We start from the raw sequence: 17,047 nt of genomic DNA on the forward strand, positions 1-17,047 counted from the left end.
GCAATGATAATGTCCCCTACTGGGTGCTATTTAAATAGCCCATTCAATTAGGGCAATTGGTAATCTCTGTGATCCAAAAAACGACGCATAAAATACTTTAATACAATTTATTTAAAAAGAACATAGAACAGAATATATACTAAAATAAAAAATTAATTTTTTATTTTAGTATATATTCTGTTCTATGTTCTTTTTAAATAAATTGTATTAAAGTATTTTATGCGTCGTTTTTTGGATCACAGAGATTATGTACCCAGCTTGGGAGACTCTGTGTGTAATGATGTTAATCATCTTGTGTCAATTATATATGATTGCATTACCAATTGCCCTAATTGAATGGGCTATTTAAATAGCACCCAGTAGGGGACATTATCATTGCTCCTGAGGAAGCTGCGGCATGCAGTGAAACGCGTTGAGCTAAAGAAATCTGCAGACAGTTAGCAGAGCCCAGCTGTATCTACCGTTTGGGAACTGTCTTTCTGCTGTATTCACGGAGGCATAGTCTTGGACCGGCGTTCCCCCTACTCTCCGCTCTACTTACGCTCACCGGAAGTCGTCACCGCCAGGCCAGGAAGTGACGACAGACGCCATCCATCTGGCACCGGACGAGGGGGCACCCTCGTGGAGGACAAGGAAGCGGAGTGAAGTGAGGGATTTCTCCACTGGCCGATCCAATACCCTGGTTCCTAAAGATACCATGATGTGAATGTGCTCATTTATTATATTGTGAGTACATTTCCTGCTCGTCTTCACGATAAAACTCTGTGTTATTTTGGTAAAGCACTATTGTTTCCCTTATCTTTGTATGGCTGCATATGACTGATTGGAAGCTGCTGCCAGAGTGAAAACACCATCTTGCCTGACACCACCCCTATCTGATGTATGCTGCTGCTTGCTGCAACCCATAACCTGAGGTGTCCAAAGATCCATCACAATTACAAACCTGTTATTATATATCTTACATTCTGTAAGTAGGTTATTTAAAGAGCCAAGTTCCACATATTGACATTTATTTTTCATACTACACTATGATGAGTTTTGTATTTTTTTCTGGGTGTTCCTGATGATGCTGCTCCCTTCCTGCCCTGGATCCTAAACTGCTTCAGCACAGACCAGAAAGGCATTGTGATAAGCGTATCCCCGGTATAGTCAGGGGTTAATGGGAGTCGTCCCCGTCCCCCCAGTATACGGCCAGAACCATGGACCCGGTACTTGTGGTTCGGACTCTCTCCAACCAGCCATAATGTTGTGAGAGTGAAATTATGTCTAAGTCCAGCTTTGGTACATTAGAAGCAACTCTGAAACTTAACCTAAGCGTTTTTCGAAGCTACTTTTTGGCTAACTTCTTATAGGAAGTTCTAGGAACTCTGAAAATGAACGTGCGCGTCTTTCACTCTTCCCGAGGGACTTAGAAGAAATTTGTGATATTTTTTATTAAAATGGTGTATAAGGGTATATATATAAATATATTTTATGCACTGTATATGAGCTGGCGATTTCTAAGTCTGTGGTTCCGAGAGGGGGTAACCAGGCTCACTAATAAAGGTCAAGCCACTTGGCTGCCAGAATGCCCTGCTTCAGCACAGACCAGAAAGGCATTGTGATAAGCGTATCCCCGGTATAGTCAGGGGTTAATGGGAGTCGTCCCCGTCCCCCCAGTATAGAAGCAACTCTAAAACGTAACCTAAGCGTTTTTCGAAGCTACTTTTTGGCTAACTTCTTATAGGAAGGTCTAGGAGCTCTGAAAATGAACGTGCGCGTCTTTCACTCTTCCCGAGGGACTTAGAAGAATTTTGTGATATTTTTTATTAAATGGTGTATAAGGGTATATATATAAATATATTTTATGCACTGTATATGAGCTGGCGATTTCTAAGTCTGTGGTTCCGAGAGGGGGTAACCAGGCTCACTAATAAAGGTCAAGCCACTTGGCTTAATACATAGTGGACAGACAGACCCCCTGTAGATAGCACTCTGTTTCTGTATGAATTGGTGATTTATTTAAAATAACTTTATTAATTGACAATATCGTTAAAATATTGGGGTTTAAAACAATGATTAAATGATGCCAAGTGTGGCTAACTCTATGGATAGGTGTATCCAGAGGAGTATACAATGGTGTATTAATGCCCAGTGTTAGGGTAATTCACTGGCCCTAGTGTTTTTCATATGGAGAGAATGGGCTAGAGTTCTTGTAATGAAAGTAGCGGCTGTGTGGACCACAGATGTAGTGCCCCAGTATTGAAATACTAGTAGGTGCACTAGTTGATTGGACCTGTACTTAGCTGCTTTTGGGCTGCAGCTAATGGTACATTATAGACTTGTGTATACAGATCTAGGTCTATGTGCACCTATTATGAGTTTTTAACACCAGCATGTGTGGGTGGTGGTATTTAAATACAAGTGTGTGATACTTAACACGTGTACATCCCAAGTGTGTAATAACAGGGCTAGGATAGACACTAGTATTAGTTTTGCAATACTGGTAAGTTAGTGGCACTGCTGTAAATTCTGTATATGCATATACCTAATTAACAGCTGAGTACTGCTCCTTTTAGGGTATTAATATCGGTCTATTATGAAAGACCTTTCCCTAGTTGGTGTAGTGCTCTTCATATGTGGTAATGGTCTGGCACTCCAGAGGTTAATTGCTGGATTGGTTGCCGTTTTGCTCAATGTGTATACCCCTTTAAGCTAAATGCTGTGTTTGGGGATTAGCATTCAGGCTTCCTGCATTTATACTGTGATTTACTGCCAGATATTCTCTGTGCTTTACTGATGTGTGACTGCTAAGATCGTAGGATCTTGCAGCAGTCCATTACTGTGCACGGGCTGAGACACGCTGACTCTTTGAATCTCTCTGAGTCAGTGTACATGAACTTAGGCTCTGCTCGTGCACGTGGTCACGTGCTTGCCGACGCGCGCGTTTCGCGAGTGCTTTGTCAAGGCTAAGGTAATCAGAAGCAGCACCAGTTTCATTGTTCCATAGTAAAGCTGAAGCGGGGGTAAACATACGTATAAACAAGCCACTTGGCTGCTAGAATGCCGTGCTTCAGCACAGACCAGAAAGGCATTGTGATAAGCGTATCCCCGGTATAGTCAGGGGTTAATGGGAGTCGTCCCCGTCCCCCCAGTATACGGCCAGAACCATGGACCCGGTACTTGTGGTTCGGACTCTCTCCAACCAGCCATAATGTTGTGAGAGTGAAATTATGTCTAAGTCCAGCTTTGGTACATTAGAAGCAACTCTGAAACTTAACCTAAGCGTTTTTCGAAGCTACTTTTTGGCTAACTTCTTATAGGAAGGTCTAGGAGCTCTGAAAATGAACGTGCGCGTCTTTCACTCTTCCCGAGGGACTTAAAAGAATTTTGTGATATTTTTTATTAAATGGTGTATAAGGGTATATATATAAATATATTTTATGCACTGTATATGAGCTGGCGATTTCTAAGTCTGTGGTTCCGAGAGGGGGTAACCAGGCTCACTAATAAAGGTCAAGCCACTTGGCTGCCAGAATGCCCTGCTTCAGCACAGACCAGAAAGGCATTGTGATAAGCGTATCCCCGGTATAGTCAGGGGTTAATGGGAGTCGTCCCCGTCCCCCCAGTATACGGCCAGAACCATGGACCCGGTACTTGTGGTTCGGACTGTCTCCAACCAGCCATAATGTTGTGAGAGTGAAATTATGTCTAAAATATATTTATATATATACCCTTATACACCATTTTAATAAAAAAAAATCACAAAATTCTTCTAAGTCCCTCGGGAAGAGTGAAAGACGCGCACGTTCATTTTCAGAGCTCCTAGACCTTCCTATAAGAAGTTAGCCAAAAAGTAGCTTCGAAAAACGCTTAGGTTAAGTTTCAGAGTTGCTTCTAATGTACCAAAGCTGGACTTAGACATAATTTCACTCTCACAACATTATGTCTGGTTGGAGACAGTCCGAACCACAAGTACCGGGTCCATGGTTCTGGCCGTATACTGGGGGGACGGGGACGACTCCCATTAACCCCTGACTATACCGGGGATACGCTTATCACAATGCCTTTCTGGTCTGTGCTGAAGCAGGGCATTCTGGCAGCCAAGTGGCTTGACCTTTATTAGTGAGCCTGGTTACCCCCTCTCGGAACCACAGACTTAGAAATCGCCAGCTCATATACAGTGCATAAAATATATTTATATATATACCCTTATACACCATTTTAATAAAAAATATCACAAAATTCTTCTAAGTCCCTCGGGAAGAGTGAAAGACGCGCACGTTCATTTTCAGAGCTCCTAGACCTTCCTATAAGAAGTTAGCCAAAAAGTAGCTTCGAAAAACGCTTAGGTTAAGTTTCAGAGTTGCTTCTAATGTACCAAAGCTGGAATTAGACATAATTTCACTCTCACAACATTATGGCTGGTTGGAGAGAGTCCGAACCACAAGTACTGGGTCCATGGTTCTGGCCGTATTTGCTTTACACACTATTCTACAGTCAAGAGGAGAGAATTCATCAAGTTTAATAAGCAAAAATACTGTATAAGTCGAATTTCAGCATTTTTGTGTGACCGGGAAAACCACAGTCACAATCCGAGATGCAGTTCCATAGAAACTTGCCATTTTACCGCTGAACCTAAAAATGGGTAGAAAGTACTTTTTCTCCCTTCCTGTTAATGCCACAGACTTCGCCTTTACAGGGCACACGTTTTCTATCTTCCCCGCTTCAGCCCATGAAATATTGAGCTTCAAATGTGTTGTTAACATTGTGGAAAAAAGTTGCTCACAGCTGTTCTAGGAACACATTGTGAAATCGCGTATATCTTTGCTTCTACACATAACAATGTATTGTACTTTGCTTTACACACTATTCTACAGTCAAGAGGAGAGAATTCATCAAGTTTAATAAGCAAAAACACTGTATAAGTCGATTTTCAGCATTATTGTGTGACCGGGAAAACCACAGTCACAAGCCGAGATGCAGTTCCATAGAAACTTGCCATTTTACCGCTGAACCTAGAAATGGGTAGAAAGTACTTTTTCTCCCTTCCTGTTAATGCCACAGACTTCGCCTTTACAGGGCACACGTTTTCTATCTTCCCCGCTTCAGCCCATGAAATATTGAGCTTCAAATGTGTTGTTAACATTGTGTAAAAAAGTTGCTCACAGCTGTTCTAGGAACACATTGTGAAATCGCGTATATGTTTGCTTCTACACATAGCAATGTATTGTGCTTTGCTTTACACACTATTCTACAGTCAAGAGGAGAGAATTCATCAAGTTTAATAAGCAAAAACACTGTATAAGTCGAATTTCAGCATTTTTGTGTGACCGGGAAAACCACAGTCACAAGCCGAGATGCAGTTCCATAGAAACTTGCCATTTTACCGCTGAACCTAAAAATGGGTAGAAAGTACTTTTTCTCCCTTCCTGTTAATGCCACAGACTTCGCCTTTACAGGGCACACGTTTTCTATCTTCCCCGCTTCAGCCCATGAAATATTGAGCTTCAAATGTGTTGTTAACGTGGTGTAAATAAGTTGCTCACAGCTGTTCTAGGAACACATTGTGAAATCGCGTATATCTTTGCTTCTACACATAGCAATGTATTGTGCTTTGCTTTACACACTATTCTACAGTCAAGAGGAGAGAATTCATCAAGTTTAATAAGCAAAAACACTGTATAAGTCGAATTTCAGCATTTTTGTGTGACCGGGAAAACCACAGTCACAAGCCGAGATGCAGTTCCATAGAAACTTGCCATTTTACCGCTGAACCTAAAAATGGGTAGAAAGTACTTTTCTCCCTTCCTGTTAATGCCACAGACTTCGCCTTTACAGGGCACACGTTTTCTATCTTCCCCGCTTCAGCCCATGAAATATTGAGCTTCAAATGTGTTGTTAACATTGTGTAAAAAAGTTGCTCACAGCTGTTTTGGGAACACATTGTGAAATCGCGTATATCTTTGCTTCTACACATAGGAATGTATTGTGCTTTGCTTTACACACTATTCTACAGTCAAGAGGAGAGAATTCATCAAGTTTAATAAGCAAAAACACTGTATAAGTCGAATTTCAGCATTTTTGTGTGACCGGGAAAACCACAGTCACAAGACGAGATGCAGTTCCATAGAAACTTGCCATTTTACCGCTGAACCTAAAAATGGGTAGAAAGTACTTTTTCTCCCTTCCTGTTAATGCCACAGACTTCGCCTTTACAGGGCACACGTTTTCTATCTTCCCCGCTTCAGCCCATGAAATATTGAGCTTCAAATGTGTTGTTAACTTTGTGTAAAAAAGTTGCTCACAGCTGTTCTAGGAACACATTGTGAAATCGCGTATATCTTTTCTTCTACACATAGCAATGTATTGTGCTTTGCTTTACACACTATTCTACAGTCAAGAGGAGAGAATTCATCAAGTTTAATAAGCAAAAACTCTGTATAAGTCGAATTTCAGCATTTTTGTGTGACCGGGAAAACCACAGTCACAAGCCGAGATTCAGTTCCATAGGAACTTGCCATTTTACCGCTGAACCTAAAAATGGGTAGAAAGTACTTTTTCTCCCTTCCTGTTAATGCCACAGACTTCGCCTTTACAGGGCACACGTTTTCTATCTTCCCCGCTTCAGCCCATGAAATATTGAGCTTCAAATGTGTTGTTAACATTGTGTAAAAAAGTTGCTCACAGCTGTTCTAGGAACACATTGTGAAATCGCGTATATCTTTGCTTCTACACATAGCAATGTATTGTGCTTTGCTTTACACACTATTCTACAGTCAAGAGGAGAGAATTCATCAAGTTTAATAAGCAAAAACACTGTATAAGTCGAATTTCAGCATTATTGTGTGACCGGGAAAACCACAGTCACAAGCCGAGATGCAGTTCCATAGAAACTTGCCGTTTTACCGCTGAACCTAAAAATGGGTAGAAAGTACTTTTTCTCCCTTCCTGTTAATGCCACAGACTTCGCCTTTACAGGGCACACGTTTTCTATCTTCCCCGCTTCAGCCCATGAAATATTGAGCTTCAAATGTGTTGTTAACGTTGTGTAAAAAGTTGCTCACAGCTGTTCTAGGAACACATTGTGAAATCGCGTATATCTTTTCTTCTACACATAGCAATGTATTGTGCTTTGCTTTACACACTATTCTACAGTCAAGAGGTGAGAATTCATCAAGTTTAAGAAGCAAAAACACTGTATAAGTCGAATTTCAGCATTATTGTGTGACCGGGAAAACCACAGTCACAAGCCGAGATGCAGTTCCATAGAGACTTGCCATTTTACCGCGGAACCTAAAAATGGGTAGAAAGTACTTTTTCTCCCTTCCTGTTAATGCCACAGACTTCGCCTTTACAGGGCACACGTTTTCTATCTTCCCCGCTTCAGCCCATGAAATATTGAGCTTCAAATGTGTTGTTAACTTTGTGTAAAAAAGTTGCTCACAGCTGTTCTAGGAACACATTGTGAAATCGCGTATATCTTTTCTTCTACACATAGGAATGTATTGTGCTTTGCTTTACACACTATTCTACAGTCAAGAGGAGAGAATTCATCAAGTTTAATAAGCAAATACACTGTATAAGTCGAATTTCAGCATTTTTGTGTGACCGGGAAAACCACAGTCACAAGCCGAGATGCAGTTCCATAGAAACTTGCCATTTTACCGCTGAACCTAAAAATGGGTAGAAAGTACTTTTTCTCCCTTCCTGTTAATGCCACAGACTTCGCCTTTACAGGGCACACGTTTTCTATCTTCCCCGCTTCAGCCCATGAAATATTGAGCTTCAAATGTGTTGTTAACATTGTGTAAAAAAGTTGCTCACAGCTGTTCTAGGAACACATTGTGAAATCGCGTTTATCTTTTCTTCTACACATAGGAATGTATTGTGCTTTGCTTTACACACTATTCTACAGTCAAGAGGAGAGAATTCATCAAGTTTAATAAGCAAAAACACTGTATAAGTCGAATTTCAGCATTTTTGTGTGACCGGGAAAACCACAGTCACAAGCCGAGATGCAGTTCCATAGAAACTTGCCATTTTACCGCTGAACCTAAAAATGGGTAGAAAGTACTTTTTCTCCCTTCCTGTTAATGCCACAGACTTCGCCTTTACAGGGCACACGTTTTCTATCTTCCCCGCTTCAGCCCATGAAATATTGAGCTTCAAATGTGTTGTTAACATTGTGTAAAAAAGTTGCTCACAGCTGTTCTTGGAACACATTGTGAAATCGCGTATATCTTTGCTTCTACACATAGAAATGTATTGTGCTTTGCTTTACACACTATTCTACAGTCAAGAGGAGAGAATTCATCAAGTTTAATAAGCAAAAACACTGTATAAGTCGAATTTCAGCATTATTGTGTGACCGGGAAAACCACAGTCACAAGCCGAGATGCAGTTCCATAGAAACTTGCCGTTTTACCGCTGAACCTAAAAATGGGTAGAAAGTACTTTTTCTCCCTTCCTGTTAATGCCACAGACTTCGCCTTTACAGGGCACACGTTTTCTATCTTCCCCGCTTCAGCCCATGAAATATTGAGCTTCAAATGTGTTGTTAACGTTGTGTAAAAAAGTTGCTCACAGCTGTTCTAGGAACACATTGTGAAATCGCGTATATCTTTTCTTCTACACATAGCAATGTATTGTGCTTTGCTTTACACACTATTCTACAGTCAAGAGGTGAGAATTCATCAAGTTTAAGAAGCAAAAACACTGTATAAGTCGAATTTCAGCATTTTTGTGTGACCGGGAAAACCACAGTCACAAGTCGAGATGCAGTTCCATAGAAACTTGCCGTTTTACCGCTGAACCTAAAAATGGGTAGAAAGTACTTTTTCTCCCTTCCTGTTAATGCCACAGACTTCGTATTTACAGGGCACACGTTTTCTATCTACCCCGCTTCAGCCCATGAAATATTGAGCTTCAAATGTGTTGTTAACTTTGTGTAAAAAAGTTGCTCACAGCTGTTCTAGGAACACATTGTGAAATCGCGTATATCTTTTCTTCTACACATAGGAATGTATTGTGCTTTGCTTTACACACTATTCTACAGTCAAGAGGAGAGAATTCATCAAGTTTAATAAGCAAAAACACTGTATAAGTCGAATTTCAGCATTTTTGTGTAACCGGGAATACCACAGTCACAAGCCGAGATTCAGTTCCATAGGAACTTGCCATTTTACCGCGGAACCTAAAAATGGGTAGAAAGTACTTTTTCTCCCTTCCTGTTAATGCCACAGACTTCGCCTTTACAGGGCACACGTTTTCTATCTTCCCCGCTTCAGCCCATGAAATATTGAGCTTCAAATGTGTTGTTAACATTGTGCAAAAAAGTTGCACACAGCTGTTCTAGGAACACATTGTGAAATCGCGTATATCTTTGCTTCTACACATAGGAATGTATTGTGCTTTGCTTTACACACTATTCTACAGTCAAGAGGAGAGAATTCATCAAGTTTAATAAGCAAAAACACTGTATAAGTCGAATTTCAGCATTTTTGTGTAACCGGGAATACCACAGTCACAAGCCGAGATTCAGTTCCATAGGAACTTGCCATTTTACCGCTGAACCTAAAAATGGGTAGAAAGTACTTTTTCTCCCTTCCTGTTAATGCCACAGAATTCGCCTTTACAGGGCACACGTTTTCTATCTTCCCCGCTTCAGCCCATGAAATATTGAGCTTCAAATGTGTTGTTAACGTTGTGTAAAAAAGTTGCTCACAGCTGTTCTAGGAACACATTGTGAAATCGCGTAAATTTTTGCTTCTACACATAGCAATGTATTGTGCTTTGCTTTACACACTATTCTACAGTCAAGAGGTGAGAATTCATCAAGTTTAATAAGCAAAAACACTGTATAAGTCGAATTTCAGCATTTTTGTGTGACCGGGAAAACCACAGTCACAAGCCGAGATGCAGTTCCATAGAAACTTGCCGTTTTACCGCTGAACCTAAAAATGGGTAGAAAGTACTTTTTCTCCCTTCCTGTTAATGCCACAGACTTCGCCTTTACAGGGCACACGTTTTCTATCTTCCCCGCTTCAGCCCATGAAATATTGAGCTTCAAATGTGTTGTTAACTTTGTGTAAAAAAGTTGCTCACAGCTGTTATAGGAACACATTATAAAATCGCGTATATCTTTTCTGCTACACATAGGAATGTATTTGTGCTTTGCTTTACACACTATTCTACAGTCAAGAGGAGAGAATTCATCAAGTTTAATAAGCAAATACACTGTATAAGTCGAATTTCAGCATTTTTGTGTGACCGGGAAAACCACAGTCACAAGCCGAGATGCAGTTCCATAGAAACTTGCCATTTTACCGCTGAACCTAAAAATGGGATGAAAGTACTTTTTCTCCCTTCCTGTTAATGCCACAGACTTCGCCTTTACAGGGCACACGTTTTCTATCTTCCCCGCTTCAGCCCATGAAATATTGAGCTTCAAATGTGTTGTTAACGTTGTGTAAAAAAGTTGCTCACAGCTGTTCTAGGAACACATTGTGAAATCGCGTATATCTTTTCTTCTACACATAGGAATGTATTGTGCTTTGCTTTACACACTATTCTACAGTCAAGAGGAGAGAATTCATCAAGTTTAATAAGCAAAAACACTGTATAAGTCGAATTTCAGCATTATTGTGTGACCGGGAAAACCACAGTCACAAGCCGAGATGCAGTTCCATAGGAACTTGCCATTTTACCGCTGAACCTAAAAATGGGTAGAAAGTACTTTTTCTCCCTTCCTGTTAATGCCACAGACTTCGCCTTTACAGGGCACACGTTTTCTATCTTCCCCGCTTCAGCCCATGAAATATTGAGCTTCAAATGTGTTGTTAACATTGTGTAAAAAAGTTGCTCACAGCTGTTCTAGGAACACATTGTGAAATCGCGTATATCTTTTCTTCTACACATAGGAATGTATTGTGCTTTGCTTTACACACTATTCTACAGTCAAGAGGAGAGAATTCATCAAGTTTAATAAGCAAAAACACTGTATAAGTCGAATTTCAGCATTTTTGTGTGACCGGGAAAACCACAGTCACAAGCCGAGATGCAGTTCCATAGAAACTTGCCATTTTACCGCTGAACCTAAAAATGGGTAGAAAGTACTTTTTCTCCCTTCCTGTTAATGCCACAGACTTCGCCTTTACAGGGCACACGTTTTCTATCTTCCCCGCTTCAGCCCATGAAATATTGAGCTTCAAATGTGTTGTTAACATTGTGTAAAAAAGTTGCTCACAGCTGTTCTTGGAACACATTGTGAAATCGCGTATATCTTTGCTTCTACACATAGAAATGTATTGTGCTTTGCTTTACACACTATTCTACAGTCAAGAGGAGAGAATTCATCAAGTTTAATAAGCAAAAACTCTGTATAAGTCGAATTTCAGCATTTTTGTGTGACCGGGAAAACCACAGTCACAAGCCGAGATGCAGTTCCATAGAAACTTGCCATTTTACCGCTGAACCTAAAAATGGGTAGAAAGTACTTTTTCTCCCTTCCTGTTAATGCCACAGAATTCGCCTTTACAGGGCACACGTTTTCTATCTTCCCCGCTTCAGCCCATGAAATATTGAGCTTCAAATGTGTTGTTAACGTTGTGTAAAAAAGTTGCTCACAGCTGTTCTAGGAACACATTGTGAAATCGCGTATATCTTTGCTTCTACACATAGGAATGTATTGTGCTTTGCTTTACACACTATTCTACAGTCAAGAGGAGAGAATTCATCAAGTTTAATAAGCAAAAACACTGTATAAGTCGAATTTCAGCATTTTTGTGTGACCGGGAAAACCACAGTCACAAGCCGAGATGCAGTTCCATAGAAACTTGCCATTTTACCGCTGAACCTAAAAATGGGTAGAAAGTACTTTTTCTCCCTTCCTGTTAATGCCACAGAATTCGCCTTTACAGGGCACACGTTTTCTATCTTCCCCGCTTCAGCCCATGAAATATTGAGCTTCAAATGTGTTGTTAACGTTGTGTAAAAAAGTTGCTCACAGCTGTTCTAGGAACACATTGTGAAATCGCGTATATCTTTGCTTCTACACATAGGAATGTATTGTGCTTTGCTTTACACACTATTCTACAGTCAAGAGGAGAGAATTCATCAAGTTTAATAAGCAAAAACACTGTATAAGTCGAATTTCAGCATTTTTGTGTAACCGGGAATACCACAGTCACAAGCCGAGATTCAGTTCCATAGGAACTTGCCATTTTACCGCTGAACCTAAAAATGGGTAGAAAGTACTTTTTCTCCCTTCCTGTTAATGCCACAGAATTCGCCTTTACAGGACACACGTTTCTATCTTCCCCGCTTCAGCCCATGAAATATTGAGCTTCAAATGTGTTGTTAACGTTGTGTAAAAAAGTTGCTCACAGCTGTTCTAGGAACACATTGTGAAATCGCGTAAATCTTTGCTTCTACACATAGCAATGTATTGTGCTTTGCTTTACACACTATTCTACAGTCAAGAGGAGAGAATTCATCAAGTTTAATAAGCAAAAACACTGTATAAGTCGAATTTCAGCATTTTTGTGTGACCGGGAAAACCACAGTCACAAGCCGAGATGCAGTTCCATAGAAAATTGCCATTTTACCGCTGAACCTAAAAATGGGTAGAAAGTACTTTTTCTCCCTTCCTGTTAATGCCACAGACTTCGCCTTTACAGGGCACACGTTTTCTATCTTCCCCGCTTCAGCCCATGAAATATTGAGCTTCAAATCTGTTGTTAACATTGTGTAAAAAAGTTGCTCACAGCTGTTCTAGGAACACATTGTGAAATCGCGTATATCTTTTCTTCTACACATAGGAATGTATTGTGCTTTGCTTTACACACTATTCTACAGTCAAGAGGAGAGAATTCATCAAGTTTAATAAGCAAAAACACTGTATAAGTCGAATTTCAGCATTTTTGTGTGACCGGGAAAACCACAGTCACAAGCCGAGATGCAGTTCCATAGAAACTTGCCATTTTACCGCTGAACCTAAAAATGGGTAGAAAGTACTTTTTCTCCCTTCCTGTTAATGCCACAGACTTCGCCTTTACAGGGCACACGTTTTCTATCTTCCCCGCTTCAGCCCATGAAATATTGAGCTTCAAATGTGTTGTTAACATTGTGTAAAAAAGTTGCTCACAGCTGTTCTTGGAACACATTGTGAAATCGCGTATATCTTTGCTTCTACACATAGAAATGTATTGTGCTTTGCTTTACACACTATTCTACAGTCAAGAGGAGAGAATTCATCAAGTTTAATAAGCAAAAACACTGTATAAGTCGAATTTCAGCATTATTGTGTGACCGGGAAAACCACAGTCACAAGCCGAGATGCAGTTCCATAGAAACTTGCCGTTTTACCGCTGAACCTAAAAATGGGTAGAAAGTACTTTTTCTCCCTTCCTGTTAATGCCACAGACTTCGCCTTTACAGGACACACGTTTTCTATCTTCCCCGCTTCAGCCCATGAAATATTGAGCTTCAAATGTGTTGTTAACGTTGTGTAAAAAAGTTGCTCACAGCTGTTCTAGGAACACATTGTGAAATCGCGTATATCTTTTCTTCTACACATAGGAATGTATTGTGCTTTGCTTTACACACTATTCTACAGTCAAGAGGAGAGAATTCATCAAGTTTAATAAGCAAAAACTCTGTATAAGTCGAATTTCAGCATTTTTGTGTGACCGGGAAAACCACAGTCACAAGCCGAGATGCAGTTCCATAGAAACTTGCCATTTTACCGCTGAACCTAAAAATGGGTAGAAAGTACTTTTTCTCCCTTCCTGTTAATGCCACAGAATTCGCCTTTACAGGGCACACGTTTTCTATCTTCCCCGCTTCAGCCCATGAAATATTGAGCTTCAAATGTGTTGTTAACGTTGTGTAAAAAAGTTGCTCACAGCTGTTCTAGGAACACATTGTGAAATCGCGTATATCTTTGCTTCTACACATAGGAATGTATTGTGCTTTGCTTTACACACTATTCTACAGTCAAGAGGAGAGAATTCATCAAGTTTAATAAGCAAAAACACTGTATAAGTCGAATTTCAGCATTTTTGTGTAACCGGGATACCACAGTCACAAGCCGAGATTCAGTTCCATAGGAACTTGCCATTTTACCGCTGAACCTAAAAATGGGTAGAAAGTACTTTTTCTCCCTTCCTGTTAATGCCACAGAATTCGCCTTTACAGGACACACGTTTCTATCTTCCCCGCTTCAGCCCATGAAATATTGAGCTTCAAATGTGTTGTTAACATTGTGTAAAAAAGTTGCTCACAGCTGTTCTAGGAACACATTGTGAAATCGCGTATATCTTTTCTTCTACACATAGGAATGTATTGTGCTTTGCTTAACACACTATTCTACAGTCAAGAGGAGAGAATTCATCAAGAGTAATAAGCAAAAACACTGTATAAGTCGAATTTCAGCATTTTTGTGTGACCGGGAAAACCACAGTCACAAGACGAGATGCAGTTCCATAGAAACTTGCCATTTTACCGCTGAACCTAAAAATGGGTAGAAAGTACTTTTTCTCCCTTCCTGTTAATGCCACAGACTTCGCCTTTACAGGGCACACGTTTTCTATCTTCCCCGCTTCAGCCCATGAAATATTGAGCTTCAAATGTGTTGTTAACTTTGTGTAAAAAAGTTGCTCACAGCTGTTCTAGGAACACATTGTGAAATCGCGTATATCTTTTCTTCTACACATAGGAATGTATTGTGCTTTGCTTTACACACTATTCTACAGTCAAGAGGAGAGAATTCATCAAGTTTAATAAGCAAAAACACTGTATAAGTCGAATTTCAGCATTTTTGTGTGACCGGGAAAACCACAGTCACAAGCCGAGATGCAGTTCCATAGAAACTTGCCATTTTACCGCTGAACCTAAAAATGGGTAGAAAGTACTTTTTCTCCCTTCCTGTTAATGCCACAGACTTCGCCTTTACAGGGCACACGTTTTCTATCTTCCCCGCTTCAGCCCATGAAATATTGAGCTTCAAATGTGTTGTTAACGTTTTGTAAAAAAGTTGCTCACAGCTGTTCTAGGAACACATTGTGAAATCGCGTAAATCTTTGCTTCTACACATAGCAATGTATTGTGCTTTGCTTTACACACTATTCTACAGTCAAGAGGAGAGAATTCATCAAGTTTAATAAGCAAAAACTCTGTATAAGTCGAATTTCAGCATTTTTGTGTGACCGGGAAAACCACAGTCACAAGCCGAGATGCAGTTCCATAGAAACTTGCCGTTTTACCGCTGAAACTAAAAATGGGTAGAAAGTACTTTTTCTCCCTTCCTGTTAATGCCACAGACTTCGCCTTTACAGGGCACACGTTTTCTATCTTCCCCGCTTCAGCCCATGAAAAATTGAGCTTCAAATGTGTTGTTAACATTGTGTAAAAAAGTTGCTCACAGCTGTTTTGGGAACACATTGTAAAATCGCGTATATCTTTGCTTCTACACATAGGAATGTATTGTGCTTTGCTTTACACACTATTCTACAGTCAAGAGGAGAGAATTCATCAAGTTTAATAAGCAAAAACACTGTATAAGTCGAATTTCAGCATTTTTGTGTGACCGGGAAAACCACAGTCACAAGACGAGATTCAGTTCCATAGGAACTTGCCATTTTACCGCTGAACCTAAAAATGGGTAGAAAGTACTTTTTCTCCCTTCCTGTTAATGCCACAGACTTCGCCTTTACAGGGCACACGTTTTCTATCTTCCCCGCTTCAGCCCATGAAATATTGAGCTTCAAATGTGTTGTTAACATTGTGTAAAAAAGTTGCTCACAGCTGTTCTAGGAACACATTGTGAAATCGCGTATATCTTTGCTTCTACACATAGGAATGTATTGTGCTTTGCTTTACACACTATTCTACAGTCAAGAGGAGAGAATTCATCAAGTTTAATAAGCAAAAACACTGTATAAGTCGAATTTCAGCATTTTTGTGTGACCGGGAAAACCACAGTCACAAGCCGAGATGCAGTTCCATAGAAACTTGCCATTTTACCGCTGAACCTAAAAATGGGTAGAAAGTACTTTTTCTCCCTTCCTGTTAATGCCACAGACTTCGCCTTTACAGGGCACACGTTTGTTTTCTATCTTTCCCGCTTCAGCTCATGAAATATTGAGCTTCAAATGTGTTGTTAACGTTGTGTAAAAAAGTTGCTCACAGCTGTTCTAGGAACACATTGTGAAATCGCGTAAATCTTTGCTTCTACACATAGCAATGTATTGTGCTTTGCTTTACACACTATTCTACAGTCAAGAGGAGAGAATTCATCAAGTTTAATAAGCAAAAACACTGTATAAGTCGAATTTCAGCATTTTTGTGTGACCGGGAAAACCACAGTCACAAGCCGAGATGCAGTTCCATAGAAACTTGCCATTTTACCGCTGAACCTAAAAATGGGTAGAAAGTACTTTTTCTCCCTTCCTGTTAATGCCACAGACTTCGCCTTTACAGGGCACACGTTTTCTATCTTCCCCGCTTCAGCCCATGAAATATTGAGCTTCAAATGTGTTGTTAACATTGTGTAAAAAAGTTGCTCACAGCTGTTTTGGGAACACATTGTGAAATCGCGTATATCTTTGCTTCTACACATAGGAATGTATTGTGCTTTGCTTTACACACTATTCTACAGTCAAGAGGAGAGAATTCATCAAGTTTAATAAGCAAAAACACTGTATAAGTCGAATTTCAGCATTTTTGTGTGACCGGGAAAACCACAGTCACAAGCCGAGATGCAGTTCCATAGAAACTTGCCATTTTACCGCTGAACCTAAAAATGGGTAGAAAGTACTTTTTCTCCCTTCCTGTTAATGCCACAGACTTCGCCTTTACAGAGCACACGTTTTCTATCTTCCCCGCTTCAGCCCATGAAATATTGAGCTTCAAATGTGTTGTTAACATTGTGTAAAAAAGTTGCTCACAGCTGTTTTGGGAACACATTGTGAAATCGCGTATATCTTTGCTTCTACACATAGGAATGTATTGTGCTTTGCTTTACACACTATTCTACAGTCAAGAGGTGAGAATTCATCAAGTTTAA

This window comes from Ascaphus truei, unplaced genomic scaffold (assembly GCF_040206685.1).
Source record: "Ascaphus truei isolate aAscTru1 unplaced genomic scaffold, aAscTru1.hap1 HAP1_SCAFFOLD_450, whole genome shotgun sequence".
Taxonomy (NCBI): Eukaryota; Metazoa; Chordata; class Amphibia; order Anura; family Ascaphidae; genus Ascaphus; species Ascaphus truei.